Source organism: Ciona intestinalis, unplaced genomic scaffold (assembly GCF_000224145.3).
Source record: "Ciona intestinalis unplaced genomic scaffold, KH HT000333.1, whole genome shotgun sequence".
NCBI classification, from domain to species: domain Eukaryota; kingdom Metazoa; phylum Chordata; class Ascidiacea; order Phlebobranchia; family Cionidae; genus Ciona; species Ciona intestinalis.
The window spans coordinates 902-7,012 of record NW_004190654.1 but is presented as its reverse complement, the minus strand read 5'-3'; the positions used below and the strand labels follow the sequence as shown (position 1 = coordinate 7,012).

The window sequence follows — 6,111 nt, the reverse complement described above, 5'->3', positions numbered from 1 at the left end:
GGGGAAGATGGGACATAGGGTGAGGGAAGATGGGACACAGGGTGGGGGAGATGGAACGCGGGGTGGGAGAAGATGGGACACAGGCTGGGGGAGATGGGACGCGGGGTGGGAGAAGATGGGACACATGGTGGGGGGAGATCACATAATATCCAAATATCCTGATTGTGTTTTAAACAATAAAAAATGGCAGTCATGAGGATACGGTTTTATAATTCTTTCGAATGTTCTTTGTTTGGTACCAAATGGGACGGACAATATAATAAAAAAAGTGTCCCAATTTCCCCACCCTACTATATATGTATATCGTATATTCGTACCGTTTCATTAAAGTGGTGTAACAAATTTCTTGTAGCGTTTATATTCATTTTTGTCCCATTTGCCCCAGTCGCTTTCAAAATGCTTTCAAAAATATGTTCCGTTTCAAAGACGCCATTTCTGTCCTCTTTGCAGAAAACAAGGACACCATGAATGGATCAAACAATAAACAACAACAATATCTTCATTCTAATATCTGAAAAATGTGAAAAATGTGTTAGGACGAGAAAATAAAGTCAAAATGTGTTCCATCTCCTCCCACCCTACTATAATAAGTTTGTCTAAAGAAATTCATTCGTTGTAGGCTATACATATAATATATTAGGGTGGGGTAAGACGGGACATATTTTATTCTATTTTTCGTCACATTTGGTAGTAAACAAAGAACCTTCAAAGAATTATAAAACTGTATTCTCACGACTCCCATAGACCGTTGTTAATTGTTTAAAACGCGATCAGGTTATTTGGATATTAAGTGCTAAATAATACAGGTCAGATTTCGTCCCATCATTTCTGTATCAAGATATATACGTTTGAACAGCAGATCGCGTATGGATTATGGTTGTACACAAGATTAAATCGCGCTACAGATTATAGTAATACATATCATAGGATTTTACTACTAAAACCGAATTGTTTACTTTATCCGTATGCTATTTGCGCTTAATCTTTTTCGTTATTTGAAAAATTTCTCAGTGTCATTCTCTGAAATTAACAATCGCAACAATAGCGTTAGCATGAACGAATGTAACTTACTTTATACTTGCGCAGACGGAAAACGACAGTCGTTACAACATGAGTGTCCTGTTTCATACACCTTGTGCCAGCTTACGAATTACCATGTATGTTACTTTGTGGGTGATTATTTTTAATTTTTTTTTATGTGCGGCTGATAATTTGAACAACCCATTAGTGACCACTGGGTTGAAGCAACTGCCGTTAAGTGTCTTGCCCAAGGACACATACGCCCACAATGGTAGCTACGACGAGGCTTGAACCCATTACCTAAGGGTTAGATTTAAATAAACGCGCTATCCACTTTGCCACGGGGCTGGACAGTAAGTCCAGACTTACGTGGTGGATTTACAAACACACGTGGAAAATATAGCGATAATGAATGTTAGATTTTAAAGTTGTTTATTTAATTGTTAAGCGTATGCGCCGTACGTGGGAAAAAAGTCTACGCTCCCGCCCCAAGCTCAGAGGTAGTAGGTTCAAGGCCCGTCATTGCTACCATTGTGGGCGTTTATGTGAAACATTTAACGGTAATTGCTCCAACACAGTTGTCGTAAATCATAAAAGAACAATCACCCATAAAGTTACTTTGTGGTAACTCGTAAGCGGACATGAGCTGTATTGAAACAGAACTAAAGGATATTATACCCACTGTCGTTTTCCCGCGACAACTTATATTCAATTATCTGTTTGGAGTAAACATATTTTTTTCAGAGATATTTAAAACAGGAATATTTTTTTAATCTTCAATCTTTTTTATATAGTAAGATGGGGAAAGATGGGACACCGTTTCATTCTATTTTCTCGTCCCAGTTGGTAGTAAACAAAAAACATACAAAGAATTATAAAACCGTCTAAAAACGACTTCCATCATAGTCCGTTGTTAATTATTTAAAACACAATCAAGGCATTTTAATATTATGTGCTAAAGGTGTACCATCTTACCCCACCCTAATATAAAATATTCTATAAAACAATGCCCTAATTATACAACAAACGAGTAACAATTTTGATTAAAACTTTTTTTGTAAAGCATTAAAGCTACTTACAACTTTTCTATTCCTTATTATAAGCACTAAAGCGGTATTAAATTATTCCAAAGTTTAACAATTGTTGTTTTGTCGCTATATCCTGTCTATATATTTCGTTGAAAATATTTCTAAATCTTCGCTACCGTAATCGAAGCGATAAATCTAGTTTTTTTTTTCTGATAATTATAAACCTGTTTTTCTTTCAAATAGCTCTAAATATGCTTTAACGATCTTTATCTATGGCAGAAGACACATCAGACTGCCCGAAGTGCATGCTGCTCCGAAAAGGAAAATGTTCTTTGCCTAAGGCGATGACCATACAGTATGATAACAGACCAGATAATGCATTTAAAACAAGCAATAACAATAACATAGTAACGAATCGTCATTTAGGGTAATTCATTATTTGACAGCAGCTTGTTAAAGCAGATACTAAAACTTTTTCCATCGTTCTTTTTAACTGTACCGCATAATTTTCGAGGTGTATAACCGTATTTCTGCCACGCAATACGTTATGTTTATTACCGCATTTATGACAGTTAGTTCTGTATTATATAGTACTGTGGGGAAAGACGGGACACCTTTAGCACGTAATATCCAAATATCCCGATCGTGTTTGAAACATTTAATAACAGTCTACGGGAGTCGTAGGGATACGGTTTCATAATTCTTTGAATGTTCTTTGTTTACTACCAAAAGAGACGAGGAAATGAAACGAAAAGGTGTCCCATCTTCCCCCACTCTACTATACATATATTATGTTGTAGCAAACGTGTATGTCTATATTTTGCACCTTTACACAGCGGTTCTTAAACTTGTTTGTATACTTTACCCTTACAACAAAAATGCTTATCAGATTTACCCCCAATATGTAATATGGCGCTCAGTTATTAAAAGCAAAAACAGCTAATCACAGCAGTTATATTTAAAGCAACGAATCCGCTAGCTGTTTGGCAACAAGTTGTTCAATGTCTGGTAAAGTACTATATTTCGTACAATTTTTCTGTCTCGTCAACTGATGTGGATTTTGACTGGCAGCTGATTTACCCTCTAAATACAAGGAATTTACCTCAAGGGGTAAATTTACCCCAGTTTAAAAAACGCTGCTTTACAAAATCTATACGATGCAGAATAAATGCATTTCTATTCTATGCTTTAAGATTGCGCATTCTTTTATTGTATTAAAGTACCTTATTTTAATTATTTAAAGGGCGATCTGCTGATCTTTAATGGCTTGTTGTATTTAATAGAAATCGCATTTTAATTTAAAATTAAAAGACGTATAGTAGGGTGGGGGAAGATTGAATATATTTTCGTTCTATTTTCTCGTCCCATTTAGTAGTATGCAAAAAAAACATTCAAAGAATTTATAAAACCGTATCCTCACGACTCCCATAGACCGTTGTTAATTGTTTAAAACACGGTCAGGATATTTAGATATTATGAGCTTAAGGTGTCTCGTCTTTCCCAGCCTACTATATCACCACACACACACAAAACTTAATTTTTAACCTTTCCCAGGATTTAAATTTAATTCATACTTAAATACAAATATATATAAACCGTATATGATATAATATGTTTATAGTTAAGAGACCCTGTATTCTTCTGGTTTAACTGCATATAGTAGGGTGGGGTAATACGGGACACCTTTAGCAAATAATATCTAAATATCCGGATCGTGATTTTAATATTTAACAACGGTCTATGAAAATCATAAGGATACAGTTTTATAATTCTTTGAATGTTCTTGTTTACTACCAAACGGGACGCTAAAATAAAATTAAAAGGTGCCCCATCTTTTCCCACCCTACTATATATCATTTTTTAAACGCAACATTTAGAATCTTACATTATAAAAATAAAAATATTTTTGCCTAATATTCTTCCAAATTTACAGTAAAAATTAATAAAATTATTGTATTACACTGTTAGTCGATTTGTAGGGTTTTACAACAAAGATTTTTAGCATAAGATACTTGTTTGTGACTCGATGCTGCCACCAAGCGACCTTGGGCAAAATACTTAAAGGTTGCTTTATAATTCGGATTTAAAAGAAAATCCGTTTCGTTTAGAATTTTTAGAACCATCGTAAGGTTAATTTTTCCGTATAATAGAATTACTTTTCTCTTTCCTAGTTTCTGAGCTTCTAATTCAAATCACCTACAAAGTAACATACATGGAAACTTATAAGCTGGCACAAGGTGTGTTAAACAAAACACCCGTGTTATAAGACTGTCGTTTTCCGGCCACGCGAGGATAAAGCAAGTTACGTTCATTCACATTAAATATAAATATCAAGCATTAAAGCAAGTCCCTTATTATAATTAAATGAATGATTAAATAAATGTAATCTAATTTATCCTCGCGGCAACGGCAGTCGTTAAAGACGGGCGTTCATACACCTTGGCGTAAATTTGCTTTGTTACCGCGCGCCTTGAACCCATTACCTCTGGAATACATGCAGTCGCGCTAACAAACAGTGCCACGGCGTCGGACTATCACTTCTCATAACTAAATAAAAGCAATACTTTTTTTATTTAAATTAAATTTGCTTCGTTTTATCGTGTCGCACGTTTTCTTCTTCAAAATCTGTTCATGAATTTACCATCAATATGTTTTATTAAAGTTAGAGTAAACTAACAAATATAACTGTTACATTATTCAACCAACTTGTTTTGTCGCTATATCCTGTCTTTTCGTTTAAAATATTTCCAAATTTTCGCTACAGTAATCGAAGAGACAAACAAAATTATTATTAACATTAATTTGGCATGTAAATAAAATCTATAAATGTGTTTTTCTATACGGAAACCAATATTATTTTGTAGGGCAGTTTAACTATATTATAGACGTTAGTTGCATTTAATGACTTATAACAATAACATAATAATAACTTTTATTTGTCTCTTCGATTACGGTAGCGAAGATTTAAAAATATTTTAAACGAAAAGACAGGATATAGCGACAAAACAACAGTTGTTAATACACGCTTACGGTTAAAAACATATTTACATTTTTTCGGAAGAAAATAAGCGTGGTCGCTACCCCTAGCGGACATACGAGCCATTTATTTTAATTAAGTTAAAATTCTAATAGAAACAAAAGTGTGCGTAAAGTAATAAATTCCGCGAAATCTAATAATAAGTTCCGCGGATCTGACCCTGATCTGATGTTCATATAGTTAAACGATTCTTGTATAATGGAATACAGTAATGATCTGGTGTTACGAAAACGTAACCAACAAAAATCAAGTCCAACCACTAATGGTATTTGAGAAATATATTTCGCCTAAATGGCACCGTCAGTCTCTCATTCAAATAGAATTAGTTGCATTTATATTTAGTAAGGTGGGGGAAGATGGGACACCTTTTCATTCTGTTTTTTCGTCCCAATTGGTAGTAAACAAGGAACATTTGTTGTTGTTAATTGTTTAAAAAACGATCAGGATATTTTGATATTAAGTGCCAAAGGTGTCCCATCTCCCCCCACCCTAGTATACGTTAAATAAATCAATAAAAACACATATTTTTTCCAACATTTATTTGTTACTTAAGCTAACATATATTCACAATAATGAAACAGAGCACGCGAAATAATTAAATTGCAACAGTTTTTGAGGTAAAGTGTCACTCGATAACACTAAACACAAAAAGCGATCCGTCTCGATCTGCCGAGGCAACATATATATGCTAAACACATAATAAAATAACTGAGAAAATGTCAGTTTTTTCACACATTTTTTATATCAAATTTAAAAATCTAAATATGTTTTAAATTTAATATTTAAATTTTTAATTGAATTTTAAACTTTCAAAATGGTATCATCAAAAAATATCCCAGTTTTTCAAGATTTTTGATAAAATATGTCCGAAAAATATGTTTCTGGTTTCAAAAGGATAAATACAGCTACAATTTTGGTGGAATTACTGGAAAAAAACAATTCCTGTTTTTTTTTAAAAATTAAGTCATAAATTACAAACTAATTTTTTTTTAAGTAAATTGCTCAAAAGCCGAATTTTAAAGGGGA

At 33.4% G+C, this 6,111-nt stretch overlaps 1 long non-coding RNA gene across 1 annotated transcript in view; it reads right to left on the bottom strand.

Annotated features, from left to right (window-relative positions):
- Nucleotides 1–507, bottom strand: part of LOC108950594 — a 3,184-nt gene extending 2,677 nt beyond the window's left edge. The window contains exon 1 of the long non-coding RNA XR_001975284.2: nt 318–507. This is a non-coding gene — a long non-coding RNA (uncharacterized LOC108950594). The remainder of the gene's footprint in view (nt 1–317) is intronic.
- Between the last annotated feature and the right edge of the window lie 5,604 nt (nt 508–6,111).